Source organism: Nicotiana tomentosiformis, chromosome 12, assembly GCF_000390325.3.
Source record: "Nicotiana tomentosiformis chromosome 12, ASM39032v3, whole genome shotgun sequence".
In the NCBI taxonomy this organism is placed as follows: Eukaryota; Viridiplantae; Streptophyta; class Magnoliopsida; order Solanales; family Solanaceae; genus Nicotiana; species Nicotiana tomentosiformis.
The window spans coordinates 20,082,855-20,099,990 of record NC_090823.1 but is presented as its reverse complement, the minus strand read 5'-3'; the positions used below and the strand labels follow the sequence as shown (position 1 = coordinate 20,099,990).

At 37.1% G+C, this 17,136-nt stretch overlaps 1 non-coding gene across 1 annotated transcript; it reads right to left on the bottom strand.

The window, feature by feature from the left end:
• Positions 1 to 2,407: 2,407 nt before the first annotated feature.
• Positions 2,408 to 2,514, bottom strand: LOC117281886 (small nucleolar RNA R71). The gene has a single exon (XR_004512524.1). It is a non-coding gene; the product is annotated as a small nucleolar RNA R71 (small nucleolar RNA).
• Between the last annotated feature and the right edge of the window lie 14,622 nt (positions 2,515 to 17,136).

Below are 17,136 nucleotides of genomic sequence, written 5' to 3'. Positions count from 1 at the left end.
AATATTTCTTTCATTTATAGTCTCAATATGCCAACCACTTTGACTTTACATTTGAAACATAAAAAGTTTATTTTGAGACTTTACAATATCAATGTCGTGAATAATTTTATTCATCCGAGTAATAACAAATTTATTTTTCCGGAGCTCTTAACAACTTTTGTACTACAAGATCTTTTGTCACATCATTCATATGGTAAATGTCTTCTTCACGGAGAAAATTATATCATAATAAATTATCATGGTCAAAATCATCATAAGCAAAATCATTTCTTACTTTAATTTTGCCTTTAATAACCTTTTATAAGGCACAACAAAATATATATTTTTTGGCGTATCATATGTACGCGACCAATGACATATTCATGTAACTACACAATAATATTTATTCTCTTTATTTCACTCAAACCTCCCTTAGAGGTGAGTTGTGTGGTATTCATCTAATCATGCATTGCATGTCTTTATTCATTACTTTTATCACATATTGCCACATTAACCTTTAGGAATGGGTCTGCATTCTCAATGTTTATCACAAGTGATAATCGGCTTAATGTATGCATATTTTGATATATATCGCCTCACATTTTGCTCATGTCTCATAGATTTTAGATGTATAATATAATAATTTATGCTAAATTATGGTATTTCTATGTGAAGGAATCATTTGGATGCAATTTGGGACGAAAGTGCGCGAATTGGAGCGAAATTGGGATGAAAAGGCAAAAAGTGGAACTCGCAATTTACAACATGTATAAAATCTGAGCGCCAGGGCCAGCGCCCCACGCTGCCCTGGACGCTCAAGACGGGAAAGTGGCCTTTTTCTACTAGAACTCGGTTATTTCGACCCCTAGACACCTCAACTCATATAAAAACCAACCTAAACCTATTTTAAAGAAGAAAACGTGACTTTGAGAGAAGAAGGGAGGCGCCAAACACTCGGGAGCACAGATTTGATCAATTCTTCCATCCCTTTCCTAGTACTCATTGATTTTATGTTTGAAAACCTTATTTTTGATGATTGTATGAACATGAATGGCTAAGAACCCTATTATTCTAGGGTCATGGGTGATACATGAATGTTGATGTTTGAAGTTTAATTTGACGAAGTTGATTTTATCATATTGGGTTGTTTATTTAATTCTGTTCTTAATTATTTTGCTGAGTAGCTAACAGTGAAATACTATCTACGAATCTAGAGTTGAACTCGAAAGTGGAAATTCTAGATTGCATATAGAATTAAATAGAGCAAGTTCTTAAACCCTGACATCGAGGAACATATTCGCGGTTACGATAGAAATATACCTAATTGCCTTGCTCGGTTGAAATACAGGAATTGTAAATACAGTCTTGTTAATCTTAATTCCATAGATATATAGGCATTAGGTTAGCTTGAATAGGCGAGTAAGGACTCGACAGATTCTTATGAGTAATATCAACACTGTCAATCAACAATCTAGATAAATCAATTAGTTATTTTAAGCTAAGAACGCAACATGATTGTTAGCTAACCCGTGACCCTGGAATATTATCTCCTATTGATTGTTATTCAAAATTATTTTAAGTATTGTGGTTGATTTCTAGTATTTCATTACTTGATAGTTTTTAGGTAGTAAATTAGGAAATTATCTATTTTGTGAGAAATCGCTTGAATCGATAAGAAATTTGAGTTTGAATTAGTCAAAAGTTAATCATAAGTCTTCGTGGGAATGATACTCTACTCACTACTCTATTACTTGACGACCACATATACTTGCGTGAGTGTGTTTGGTCACAACAAGTTTTTGGCGCCGTTGCCGGGGACTTAGAAATTAGCTACTTGACTGAGTTAATCTTTTATTAGTTATTTGTTCAAGCTCTAATTTTCAGTTTACCTTGTTTGTGTTAACGCAGGCTCTTCCCTTGAATGCGGAGGAGTAGAAGCGCAAACAATCTCCTTCCTCTTGATCCTGAAATTGAACGAACACTTCACAGAGTGAGGAGGGAAGTCGAAGCTAGAGCTGGAATAGAAGGAGAGTTGGACATCGTAGTTTAACCACAACCAACAGAGATGGCAGGTAATGAAGAGCATGCGATGATAGAAGTCGCAATGCCCAATCTTGCTAATATGACTCAGGCTATTGTGAAGCCTGATATCACAGGGAATTTCGAACTCAAACAGTACACGGTATAACTGATACAGTCCACAGGGCAAAAGGAGCCGCAAAGGCACATTCAGAATTTCCTGGAAATTACGGACACCTATAATTATCCGAACATTTCCAAGGACTATGTCAGGCTGACACTACTTCCCTTTTCACTACTGGGGGAATCTAAGGAATGGTTGCAAAAGGAGCCCGCGAACTCAATCCACACTTGGGATGATCTAGCAAGGAAATTCTTAATCAAGTTTTTCCCCACTAAGAAGACAAAGTCGCTGAGCAGCCAGATTCTTGGGTTCCAACAACGGGATGGAGAGACACTGCGTCAAGCTTGGGAAAGATACAAGAAGTTACTCAGAGACTGCCCGCATCATTGTCAGACTGATGAGGTGTTGGGTCACACTTTTGTTGATGGGCTAGACGAGGCATCAAAGATGAATCTTGATTCAACTTGTGGGGGTAGTTGCATGGTGAGGCCTTATAGTGAAATACAACTCTTGCTAAATAGCTTCACTGCTAATGACCATAATTGGCAAGGTGATGGGGACTCACGAAGAGCAATTAAATAGAAGGCAGCCGGGTTGATTGAGCTTGATGACTTCTCAGCCATGAGAGCCGATATAGAAAAATTGGCAAATCATATGAATAGAATGACAATGCAACAAACACAACAGATGCAACATGTACAACCGATGTTTATTTGCTGCGAACTATGTGGTGACAGTCATATGAGTGACATGTGCCCCACGAATCCTGAATCTATATATTATGTGGGGCAACAGAGCAGAGGTCCAATGAATCAGCATGCACAATATGGGAACACTTATAATCCAAATTGGAAGAATCATCTCAACTTCTCATGGGGCAGAAATCAGCCGAATCAGAATCACTATAGGCCCCAAGGAAATTTCAATAAACCTCAGAAACCTCCCCAACAGATAGAATAGAGTACGAATGACTTGCTAAAGAAGTTGTTGCTAGACAATAAACAGCTCAGGACCGATTTCAGAAATCTTGAGAGGCAAATGGGGCAGTTAGCAGCAAATCAAAATACTAGACCTGCAGGCGCTCTCCCCAGTGATACAGAGAAAAACCTTCAAGTTAATGCAGTTACACTAAGAAACGGGAGGGAACTAGAGGAAGTGCCAAAGAAAAGAAAAGACAAACCTATACCTGAGGGGGAGTTGATTCCTAAGGCAACACACGAGAAAAAAAAATGATGCAACTTCAGAGCCAGTGGAGGCTGCGAGGCCACCACCACCTTTCCCCCAGAGATTGCAGAAAAAGAATGATGATCGCATGTTCAACAAATTTTTCTCTATGTTGAGCCAGGTTCAATTGAATATTCCATTGGTGGATGTACTTCGTGAAATTCCAAAGTATGCTAAGTAAATAAAAGATATAGTGGCTCACAAGAGAAAATTGACTGAGTTCGAGACAGTTGCACTTATTGAGGAGTGCACTTCAAGGGTCCAAAACAAGCTTCCTCAAAAGCTTACGGATCCTGGCAGTTTCACCATCCCTGTGCGAATTGGTAATATTGATGCGGGTCGTGCTCTTTGTGATTTGGGGGCGAGCATAAATTTGATGCCCTTGTCCTTGTTCAAGCAATTGGGTCTTGGAGCTCCAAGACCAACCACTGTGATGTTGCAATTAGCTGATAGGTCCATAGCCTACCCTGAAGGAGTGATTGAAGATGTATTGCTACAAATTGGGAAATTTATTCATTATTCTAGATTTTGAGGCTGATGAACAAGTTCCAATCATATTGGGACGACCTCTCTTGGCTACTGGTGATGCAATTATTAAAGTGAGAGAGGAAAAAATGATTATGAGGGTGGACAAAGAGGAAACAGTCTTTAATGTCTACAAAGTGGTCCAACTTCCCCGCCACTATGAAGAGCTCTCTATGATATCTGTTGTGGAGGTGGATGGGCAACTTCTTGACACAAGTGTATATCTAGACGATTCTCTAGAGAAAGCACTCATGTTGTTCGATAACTTGGAGATTGATGATGAGGTTGAGGGGATGATGCATATCCTAGATGCATCATGTGCTTACATGCCGGGAATACACCCCATTTGAACCCCCGAATAGGCCAAGTGAGCCTCCTCCAAAGCCGTCAATTGAAGAGGCTCCAAAATTGAAGCTTAAATTACTGCCCCCTCACCTTCAATATGCTTATTTGGGTAGTTCTGACACTTTACCTGTTATTGTTTCTTCTTACTTGTCTAAATTGTAGGAAGAAAAGTTGTTGAGAGTGTTACGTGAGCACAAGCGAGCAATTGGGTGGACGACGTCTGACATTAAAGGCATTAGTCCAGCTTTCTGCATGCATAAAATCCTCATGGAGGACGGACACAAGCCAAGTGTAGAGCAGCAACGCCGACTAAATCCAATCATGAAAGAGGTAGTAAGAAAAAAAGTGATTAAGTGGCTTGATGTAAGTATTGTATTTCCAATATCTTATAGCAAATGGGTAAGCCCCGTCCAATGTGTGCCTAAGAAAGGCGGGATGACTGTAGTGATTAATGAAAATAATGACTTGATTCCCACAAGAACTGTCACTGGGTGGAGAATTTGTATAGATTATAGAAAATTGAATAATGCCACCCGAAAGGACCACTTTCCCCTCCCCTTTATTGACCAAATGCTTGATAGATTTGCTGGCCAGGAATACTACTATTTCCTAGATGGTTATTCGGGGTATAATCAGATTGCTATAGCCCTAGAGGACCAAGAGAAAACCACATTTACGTGTCCCTATGGCACGTATGCGTTCAAAAGAATGCCCTTTGGTCTCTGTAATGCACCTGCGAATTTTCAAAGGTGTATGATGGCTATTTTTACTGACATGGTTGAAAGATTTGTAGAAGTGTTCATGGACGATTTTTCTGTGTTTGGGTGCTCTTTTGATAATTATTTAATGAACCTTGATAAAGTGCTTGCTAGGTGTGAAGAGACAAACTTGGTACTAAACTGGGAAAAGTGCCATTTCATGGTACGTGAAGGTATAGTCTTGGGACACAAGGTGTCCAAAAATGATTTGCAGGTGGATAAAGAAAAGGTGGAAGCGATTGAAAAATTGCCCCCACCGACATCCGTCAAAGGAATTCGCAGTTTCTTGGACCATGCAGGTTTTTATCGTTGTTTCATTAAAGATTTTTCGAAAATTTCTTCCCCTTTGTGCAGGCTTCTTGAGAAAGATAACACCTTCAAGTTTGATGATGCCTATCTGAAAGCATTTGAGAAGCTGAAGGGAAGGTTAGTGACTGCACCAATTATCATTGCCCCAGATTGGGCGCAACCATTTGAGTTAATATGCGACGCAAGTGACATAGCAATCGGAGCTGTTTTGGGGCAAATGAGGGATAAAATCTTTCACTCCATTTATTATGCGAGCAAAACTATGAATCCAGCTCAGATGAATTACACAGTTACTGAAAAAAAGTTGCTTGCAGTGGTGTGGGCGTTGTGTGGTATTCATCTAATCATGCATTGCATGTCTTTATTGATTACTTTTATCATATATTGCCACATTCACCTTTAGGAATGGGTTTGCATTCTCAATGCTTATCACAAGTCACTTTCTCTTCAAGGAATGGATCATAATCAGCGGCGTGCTTTATTATTTTTCATACTAATTTGATGGTAAACATTGCCTTCATCTTTTGAAAGACTATTTTGAAAACCCTTATTTTTCTCCTTTTATAATCATAGTGATGATTATTATTATTTTGATCTTTGGAACGCCCACGTTCATTGTTCAATCATTTATTTTTATTTAATCTTATTATGCGCCGCTACCACATTCACTTCAAGAATGGAGCAAATCAAGTGGGACAATATTCATGCCTTTTCATGAAAAATATATTATTTTTCTTTAGTTATCATTATATCATCAATATGGCATAATGAGACTCAAACCCAATGTTTTATCAATATAAAAGGCATGTTAGACGATAATGAATTGGGACTCAAACCCAACTCTTATCATCATGGAGCATCAGGACTTGATCCTGATGTCTTACCCTCATGGTGCATTGCGACTTGAACTCATTGAAGTTGATATCATTAATAAAAACAATTTCAAATACGAAGGAAATGCTTACCTCTTGAGTTAAACTCTTCATAATGTCATTTGGATATAATTCTCAACAATAGATTTTCGTTTACTCAAATCAGCTAAGTAATTAGTGTCAAACAGATATATAAAAATATAAAATAATATTGAAAATTCACATATGGTCTCTGCTGCAATAAGCTTACTTCAAGATGAAAGTGATATGACCAGAACATTAAGAAAAAATTATGTATCAAACAGAATAATAGTACTACTAGTTACCATGCGCTTTTGTGGAAACTAAGTATTATGCTCTCTAGGAAAAAAAAAGATATAGCAGAACCTTTAAGTCAATCAGGAAAATAAAAAAATAGTGGACAAATCTCTGTCTACTATCTACTATTATATGCTTTCCATACAGAAATGATTCAACATGTTAATTTGATAAGAACTATCATCAATGAAAAATTTGATGTAGTACATATTTCTTATACTAATATTTTATCTTATCAAAATAAAATAGTTACGAATATTATTATTATTATTATATTATATTTGACAGTAAACTAATGTATAACCATTATACTAGGCATACTAAAATCATATTATAAGGTAAAACCATAAGCATACATAATAAAGTATAATTTTAATTTTGTAGATTATTTAGTATACCACATGTCACCTATTATTTAGTTCATGAAAATTTAACAAGGTGACATCCTTAGCAGCCACATAAATACTAATTTTCTAATAACCGGACCATTACTTATTCCAAATATTGGTATAAACTTATATGGTTTAAAACTCGGACTTGTTGATGTAGCAGAAAGACGTGCCTATAACTCAGAAGTGTAATTCAACCTTGAGGTTAGAGACTTCGTGTTGATAACGTGTTATAAAATATAACTCAAAGTAACAATATAGAACAAGAAAAAACAAGCTAAGAGATATAGAGAGAAAGAGAGGAGAGATTTTTATTTCTTCTTTAATTATGTATATTTTCCTATATATTGCAAGGCCTTTATATAGGCATGAAAAGTGAAGAAAAATATGTCATTGAATATGTTATTAAGCATAGAAATATGTCATTGAATATGTCATTAAGCATTTGAAAAGATCATGGAGGAAGAGTAGACATCCACCATAATTTGATTTTTCTTATAACAAAGTATACATTTTATCGACTATTATTTTTAAGAGCGCCTAAAATTATATAATTCTCTATATTAAATCATATTTGTCCCTACAATTAACAGACGTTAACTAACTCTTGTGCAAATACCTAAACTGTTGAGATGTATATTTCTGTTGTATAGGTTGCTAGCTATGTTGAGAGAAATATTATTTAAGTTGTGGTCGCTAATAAGTAAATTTAACTTGTAATAGCAGGTTAACTAGTTATTATTTTTATCAAATTACTAATTAATGCTTATTAAAAGATTTACCTCTAACTAGTTATTAAGCAAGCAGTAAACCTACAAAATTGAAAGGAAAAAAACTTACAAAAATTGCTCAGCCTTGTTATAATTTCTAGCAAAAAGACCACATAGCTTACAAATTTCATACTACAAAATCTTCCCATTTAATTACTTGTGCTCATCATCCTCTTTATCGATATTGATTGTTAAGTAATTTAACAACTGATTATAACTCAACGAATCCTAGAGCGAGAAACTCTCATCTCTCACTAGAGCCAGGATGGATAATACAATCAAACCACCAAACATCCCACCAGAACCACTAGATAATAACCTCATGGACGAAGACGCTAACCCAACACAATCCTATAAGGAAATGCTACTGGACAAAAAAGAAACAACCCAAACCCAGTACTATGAAAATGAGCCTTGCATAACAGAAGGGACGAAAATGGCAAAGAAAATCTGGGCCCAATCACCCTCTCCCAAGATGATAAGAATTGCATATACCAGCCATTGCGCTTCTATGTTATTATCAAAATCTTTTGTAGAAGAATGCTACATTACCTCCTACAATCCAAACTAATTGATCTATGGAACCCTTCTGAATAGTTAATCTTAATTTACCTAGAATGAGATTTCTTTATAGTCAAGTTTGGTAAAGAGGAGAATATGATTAAAGCATTACACCAAGGGCCATGGTTCTTATCTGGGAACTTCCTCTCAGTCAGGAGATGAGAACCGAAATTTGTCTCGTACGAGGCACAACTGTCCTTTATCGCTATATGGGTATGTTTACCATAATTACCTACAAAGTTCTATGACAAAGAAATACTGAAAAAGGTCGGGAGAAAATTGGGAAAGCTTCTCAAAATAAAGATGTGCACATGGGCCACTCTAAGGGGTAGATACACGCGAATTTGTATCCAAGTACCACTGGAAACGCCAGTAGAAACATCCATCACAAAACCATAAACAAACGGTGGTATATGAGGGAGAAAGAGTCCAATACACAGGATGCGGAAAGATAGGGCACACCCTAAAGTCATGTACTCACAGACCAAAACCACCAACCCCCTCCCAGGACCAACCTGAATGCTCATCATCACGAATCAATGTTGATGGGGGGGAGGGGATGAATGGAAAATGGTTATCTTTCCAAGAAGGAGAAAACAGGGCCAACCTCTATCACAAGTTCCAACAAGAGCGACATAGACGAGCAATGCCAATGCCAATACTACTCCAACAAGAGGCATTCACGTTAAAATATTCGACGCAAACTCTGGTAAGTTCCTTGAAACTAAGGCTTTTCAATATTATTCTAAGAGTAACCCCAAACAAGTAAACTCAAATCGTTCTACTAACATAAACCTTAGTTTAAATCAAAATACCTCCCTCCCCAAAATTCAGCCCATACAAGAACAGCCCAAATCGAGTGCAAAGAGGAGGCGGGCCCAGCAGGAGAGGACTAAAGCATCAACTCGACAATAGGCCCTACCCAAGCAAAAGACCCCGATCCAACGGCCCCCAGAGAAAATAAAACAACAGGCCCAAAGGTATTAAGTAGGGAAATGTTAGCTAACCAAAGAATGACCTACCCAATCCCAATAACCCTTCCGTCACGGGGGTTCATACCCACTTGGAGAACCCCATTACCAATGATATCCCCTACAGAGCTACTCCACCCCTACCAAGTAACCCTGCAGAAACACCCTCCACAGATACTCAAGTGCCTTACCTGCGAAACTACCAAAACTCAAGTGATTTGACACTCTCCATCAACTCAACCGGATACACAATTAATTCCAAATCTCCGGTATTAGACAAAATTATCAAAACCCAGCAGCCCGATAATGATTTGACGCCTAATAACGGAGATGACAAATATCTACCCCAAACCCCTCATAATTAATTACAGTTCCAAAAGAGGAACAATAAAAAAAAATCCAAAAATGGATCAACCCACCAGGCTCCCAATCATCATAACCTCCATTCCGCCGCCACCAGACCACACATTGGCATTGTGGACGAAATTGGCCTTGCAGGGTCAGGATTATGCTATAATTTTCAACTGGGCAATCAACCTATCACCCTCATCATCCCAATCTCGGCCCATCTAGAAAGGGTGAAAATGGGGGCGCTGAATATGGGTTTGGCGACCTTTGGAACCCAACTCTGGCAATCAATGACCCTTCAGAGCAATCTCAGCTCCACGCAAGCCAGTAATGATCCCCCATCAGTGCACAACCTCATGCAATAAGCCTTTCACTCGATCCCGTTCTTCCCAGATCCAACAATGATAGACCCAGTGGCAATGCCACACTTCACAGTGATCGAATAATGGCCTCAACATGAACCTTCGTCTTCAGTATCGGAGAAAAACCAAATAACACCATTGGGGAACATCTCAAAGGATATCAAAAGCATTGAATATCCTGAAAGGGCAGAGAGCCAAAGAGGAGATGTCATCACAAAGATTCTATTGCCCATCGAGGACAGAATCCATATGGCTAGAGGCAGTGAGAGCAACAGAATTCAGTATGGACTACATCGAGATCCTAATCTTGTTATGCACCAAAATGCTTGCCAAAAATGGATTGAGTCGGGGATCTCACTAGAGCCAGGGGGTACTGAATCCCTTATTGACAAAGACACCAATGATGCGCTCTCAGATACCAGCATCAATGAGAAAATAGATGCATGCCCAGGGGAAGAAAAAGGTACAAGTTGTGACGCCCCAAACCAACCACAACCCTCTAATGCATTTCATCATATAGAATGTTATAGGGGCAAACAATGTTAAGTTTAAGAGGCACTGCTCCAAAATGACAATATTCACAGGCCGATCATGCTAGTGTTGCTAGAAACCAAGATGGCAGACCATAAAAAGCTAACAGAGGAGCTACAGTATGACATGCACATCTAATTCCCATCAGTGGGCCACTCATGAGGCATCGTCATTATGTGAAAAGAAGACATCCTCCAGGTAGATGAGGTATCCACCACACCCCAAGGTATTCATGCAATGGTCAAGGTACTACCCTTCTATACCCCATGGCTCTTTTCTGCTATTTATGCAAGCAATAATCTAGAAGATAGGAAAACACTTTGGGGCAATCTAATGGAGATTTCAAGTAGCATAAATGGAAGCTAATTTGTGGGTGGGGACGTCAATGAAGTGTTAAAAGCCAGAGATAAGTTTGGTGGTAACTACATTAACACCAGCAGAAGCAATTTATTCTGGAATTATTTTAACCAGTGTAAACTAGTGGACCTAGGCTATAAAGGTAGTAAATATACATGGACTAACGAGAGATAAACAGAACAAACCTAATCTTAGAAAGAATTGATAGTTGTTTAGCTAATAATTGTTGGATTCAGAATACCCTGAGGCCACTTTAACACACCTGCCTAGGACCCATTCGGATCACTGCCCCCTCATAATAAAGCTAAAACATGACCTCCCCCCCCTAATGCTAGCACCAAACCCTTCGGATTTGAGTCAATGTGGTGCAGCCACCCTGCCTTCCCACAACTCATTCAGGACTCTTTCACAGCTGCCTCCACTCTTATCCCATCTTCCCAAAGGCTCAAGAACAATGCCACCTATTGGAATAAACACACCTTTGGGAATATATTCCACAAAAAGAAGAGACTTCTAGACAAGATTGAAGGGATCCAAAATTCACCTAATTACTAGTTTCATCAATTCCTCCTGAATCTAGAAAATACCTTAATTGAAGAATTAGACTCCATTCTCAAAAATGAAAAGAATTTCTGGAAATTGAAATCCAAAATCAACTGGCTCACTGATAGAATTGCCAATACCAGATTCTTCCACACTTCTACTTTAAATAAGAGAAGAAGAAACATGATTCTTTCTCTCAAAGATGAATCTGGTAATTGGCAAGATGAACTACATGACATCAAAGATTCCATTACCAGATTCTTCAGTTCTCTCTATACATCTTCACATACACAATCACCCATCGAAACCACCAACTAAAACTCCTAGAGCTATACACTGTCTACAATCCAAAAAGGCAATTTTTCCCTACCTCTAAGAGACGGTGAAATTAAAAGAGCAATCTTCTCCTTTAAACTATTCAAAGCACCAATGGCCAAATGGACTGCACCCTTCTTTTACCAAAAATATTGGGACATTGTTGGGAAAGATATCATCTAGTTCGGCAAATAATATTTGAATAAAAAGTAATGTAACCAAAACTGAATGAAACACTCTTATGCCTCATACCAAAATGCCCTCATGCCTCAATGCTTAAGAATTTCAAACATATAGACCATTGTAATACTATCTACAAAACTATGACCAAAATTCTGGTTAACAGAATTAAGCCCTGCCTGCCCTACATAATTGGTCCCAACCAAGTCAGCTTTCTGTCTAACAAGAGAGCTTCTGATAATACTATTATAGTCTAGGAGTACATCACCCACTTTGGGAATATGAGAGGGAAGAAAGCACATATGATCTTAAAAATTGACCTGGAAAAAACATTCGACATGATTGAGTGGTCTTTTATCAGGGACACCCTCCATGCTTTTAACTTCCACACTGATCTTATCAATCACATCCTATCTTGTGTAAGCTCCTCCTCCATTTCAATCTTGGTGAATGGAGACCAAACTCCTCCTTTCAAACCATCTAGGGGCATAAGACAAAGAGATCTCTTATACTCTTACCTATTCATCATGTATATGTAAAGGCTCTCTAGGTTAATTGATGATGTTGTTCAAGCCAACGAGTGGTGCCCAATCAGCATCATCAGGTTTGACCCTAAAATCTCATATATTTTCTTTGCTGATGATCTAACCTTATTTGATAGGGCTGACTCCAATAATTGCTCAGCCATCATCAATACTCTAAACTAATTCAACCATGCTTTAGGTCAGAAAATTAATCTTACAAAGTCAAGGGTCTTATTCTCTGTTAATTGTCACCCTTTTCAGATGGAGGCTAACATTACCAACCTATCCATCCAAGCCTCATTTACCTTTGGCAAATATTTGGAATTTTCTATCTTCCATAAAAACCCAGTGAATAATGACTTCCAATTCATCATTGACAATATGCAATCCAAACTGGCTGGGCAGAAAACAAGTTTCCTAAATATGATTGGGAGAACCACCCTAGCAAAAACATCCTTGAATAGCATCCCAAATCATATCATGCAGTTCATCAAGCTTCCCTAAAAAACCACTAAGGCAATTGATAAAATCCAAAGAAACTTCATCTGGGGCATCACCCCTAGCAAGAAGAAAATGCACCCGGTAGGCTAAGACACTGTCACCAAACCTAAAAGCCACAGAGGGCTAGGAATTCAAAAAGCTGGGTATAAAAACAAAGTTATCCATGTTGGTCTTGCATGGAGACTCTTTCACAACCCCTCCCCACTCTGGGCAAAGACTCCCATTGCTAAACACTATAACTGGACCCACATCCCCAAGAAGGCTAAATCTTTTACCTGGCAGTGTATCCTTAAAGGTTGGAACACATGCAGAAAAGCTATCAAGTGGGTGGCTCACAAAGAAAACAGAGTCAGCTTCCTAATTGACTATTGGACCCCCCCCCATCAGGAACATGATCGAGGGCCCACTCACTCTAACTGATCATTTGGCCAAAGTGGACACCATTTACATTAATGGTGCATGGGATACCTCCCCCATATCTCTAAATATCCCACCTAACATCAGAGATATAATCTCATCAACTTTCATCCCACCCAAATCTATGAAGGTGGATAAAATAATTTGGAGCAAAATAAATAATGGCCTCTTCAGCTCTAAATCAACCTATACCCTCATCACAAACAAAACTGTCCAAAGTCTGGAAGGGGAAAACAAAAGCTACATATGGATATGGAAGCTTAGGGTTCTTAACAAGATCAAGACCTTCCTATGGCTCTTATACCATGGAAGGCTTCCTACATGGGCTTACCTCCAGAAAATTGGGGTCAATTGTAACCCCATGTGCTGCTTCTGCACTTCTGAAATTGAGACTGCTACCCACATCTTCTTTGAGTGCCCTAATACAAAAATATTCTGACAGCATCTAATCTCCAAGAGAACTACCACAACCTTACAGCAAAACCTCACCTTCATAAGTAGTTCTTGGTCCAACATATGGTCAACCCTCCGGAGTAAACCGTTTAACAATATTCTTTGCTCGGAAGACTTATTTCCATTCCACTTCTGGCATCTGTGGATAACCAGAAATAACAACTTCTTCAAAATAAAAAAGATCAGGTTTGTATCTTTAATGTCCTAGTAAGGGCAACCGAATATATTACTATCTCAGTTGGGCACTTACCAGAAAAGAGAAGACCATTTGGGTCAAATGGGATTCACCACCAAGGGGCCAATACAAGCTCAACACTGATGGGGCTGCATTAGGGAACCCTAGAAAGGGTGGTGTGGGGGGGAGGGAGGGGGGTGTCTTCAGAAACTCCAACGGCGATTGGGTGATAGGCTATATGGGAAGCTTGCCACACAGCACAAACACCCAAGTTGAGCTTCTTGCACTGCTTCAGGGACTGCAAATTGCAGAGAAAGAGGACTAACACCTCTCGAAATCAGCACAGACTCGACAGAGGTAATAAGAATGCTTAATTTAGGTAATCATATTTTTGACTCAATTATCTTTGAATCCAGGTCAATCATCCTAAGATTGAGAGGCAAAGTGGTAAAACACATCTACAGGGAGAAGAATAGAGTAGTTGATCTGATGTCAAATGAATGAGCCAAGAAAGACCTTTTGGAAGAACAACAATCTTGACAGTTCCTCCGGCATTTACAACTGAAGCTTTTTGGCAGACATCCTAGGAACTGTATTTTTTAGAAAAATCATGCAATGTAATGTTAATATTGTGGAACTAAGCTCATGGGGCACTTCATACCCCCTGAAGGTGATGTACCTATTTCCCTTTAGATGCTAATATATATAATCATCCCTTTAACCAAAAAAAAAATATTGATTGTTAAGTGTGTCAAGTGAAATACAGGGATTGAAATCGAAATAAACAATAATTTGAGGACAGAAAATTATTGTTTTCCTTTTTATCTCTATTCGGGTATTTGATAAAAGTAGCTCAATCTGTCTGGTGTATAAATTACTTCTCTGCCCATATATTAATACTTTGTTAGGGGGATTCATTAATTTCTTTCTAAGCTGACAAAAATATTATTTATTTTGTTAAATGTAATATATTGACCATTTACGTCCCCCAAGTTTACTCTAAAAATCAAACTCATCCTCCAACTTTGAACAATTGTGATTTTCATTCTTTTCTCCTACGTAATTTCTATTTTGCTCTTGACATTTTCAAGTATATATATATGTATACCTTTTTATATTGTCTAGATATTTTTTAAGGAAGGTATTTATTCATAATTTAAATAATACTATATCTTATTATATCATTTAATCTAAGTTCACTAACATTGTAAATAAAATAATTATATATGAATATATTACAAAATATATTGCTACTTTATTATCATTATTATTTTAATATTATGTATATTAAAATGCATATAATGTATGTCGGTGTGTATGTTTGTGAGATTTTAAGCTTCACTATTTTTATTATTCTTCATGTGTATATAAATTTTTGAGTTTTTATTGTTATTAATAATTTTTTTCTAAATTATAATTAAAGTTCATATAAAATATAAATAGATATTTTTTACAAATTTATTATAAACAACAACAACAAAAATAACAAACCTAACAAAATCTCACAAGTGGGGTATGTGAAGGGTAGTGTGTACGCAAACTTTACCTCCACCTTATAAAGGTGGAGAGACTGTTTCTGATAGACCCTCGGTTCAAGAACAGTGAAAGGAAGCAATAACCAATTAATAGTAACAACAAGGTAAAAGGCAGCGGAAGCAAATGGCAAACACATGTAATAACCAAGATCAAGAAATACGAGAATACACGACTAGTGCCAACTACTAGTAATAGTGATGCACCGTGTAATAATAGCCAGCATTTACAAAGTCATTGAAAAATAGCCATTATTTTGCTGCAACACGAAAAATTAAAGCATAATATACTGGAGATTGGTACACCTATGTATGAACTTCCAGCATATTATGCTGGAACTCCAACACACGGAAAGTTCCAGCATAATATACTGGAGATTGGAGCACCTGTGTATGAACTTCCAGCATATTATGCTGGACCAGTATATTATACTGAAAGTCCAGTATATTATGCTGAAACTCTAGTATATTATGTTGGAACTCTAGTATATTATGCTGGAACTCCAGTATATTATGCTTGAATATTTTTTGAATTTTGAACATTGTTTTCGTTTAGATTTATCTTTACATGAAAAGTGGCTAAATTTTGATATTTTTTAAACTGTGGCTAATTTTCAATTACCACTTATAAATCTGGCTATTTTTTAATTTCACCCCCAAACCTCGGCCCCTCTTTTTTGGACCCTTAAACAACAATTTTAGCCCAGGCCCAATGATACTAAGTCGCCGTACTATTGGCAAGCAAGCAACCACAATCTCTTAATTGAATAAGCTGCCAAGTGGCAACTCTAAATAATCTGCTTATTTTAAAATTTATTTTAAATTAAAAGTACTTTTTTAAAACGTAGTTTGAAATTATAATAATTTTTATTTGACAAATCATTTTAACAGCGTGCTTTTTTTAGTGTCAGAAAAGGATTCTGTGTTTGATCCATCCTTCCAAAAAAATACTTCTAATTATACGCGTCAAATTAGTAAAAAGATATGTACAAATTTATTGAGAAATGAAGATTTTTAGTGTTGGAGATATATAATTAAGTCGATAACAAAATATTTTAAGTGTCCAACTATCACATTTAATAAAAATTTAAGCTGTTAAAAAAAATATATTTTATATACCGACTTAATTATATTTTTTTAATAGTTAATAGCCCTTTACATACAGGCTTGAATTTTTTATGAGCCAAACACATGAAATTTTTTTTAATAATGGGTGACAGTGCCAACTGCCAAAGTTTTTAAGTTTAGCTTCTTTTATTTTTCTTATTGGCGAAGGTTCTATAAATCACAACTATATTTAAACTTCTCGTGTCGTTAATGTGCACTTGAGAGCAGCAACAAGGAGAAAGACAAGGCTATATTAATTCGTTTTCTTGGATAAAGGAGATTTACCTCGAGGTATCAAGTTCAGAGGCGCCCAGAATTTGAAATTATTGGATTCAGGATTCTAGTCTTTTTTATGTTAATGGATTCTAAAGTAATAATTTATATATATTCATTCTTAAGACAAATATAGAATTTGTACTAAAGCTACTGGGTTCGATCAAACCCGTTATTGAAGCTCTAGCTCCGTCCCTGTGCAAGACATGTTTATTCTCTTTGTTTATTTCTTACTTTTGTTATAATAATTTATTTGGATTGACTTTTATATGGCACACCACAATTAAAAAAAGCAAGCCATATCTGTTTTTGCATGTTGAGGGGCAAAAAAGCATATAAAACTATCTAAAGTGA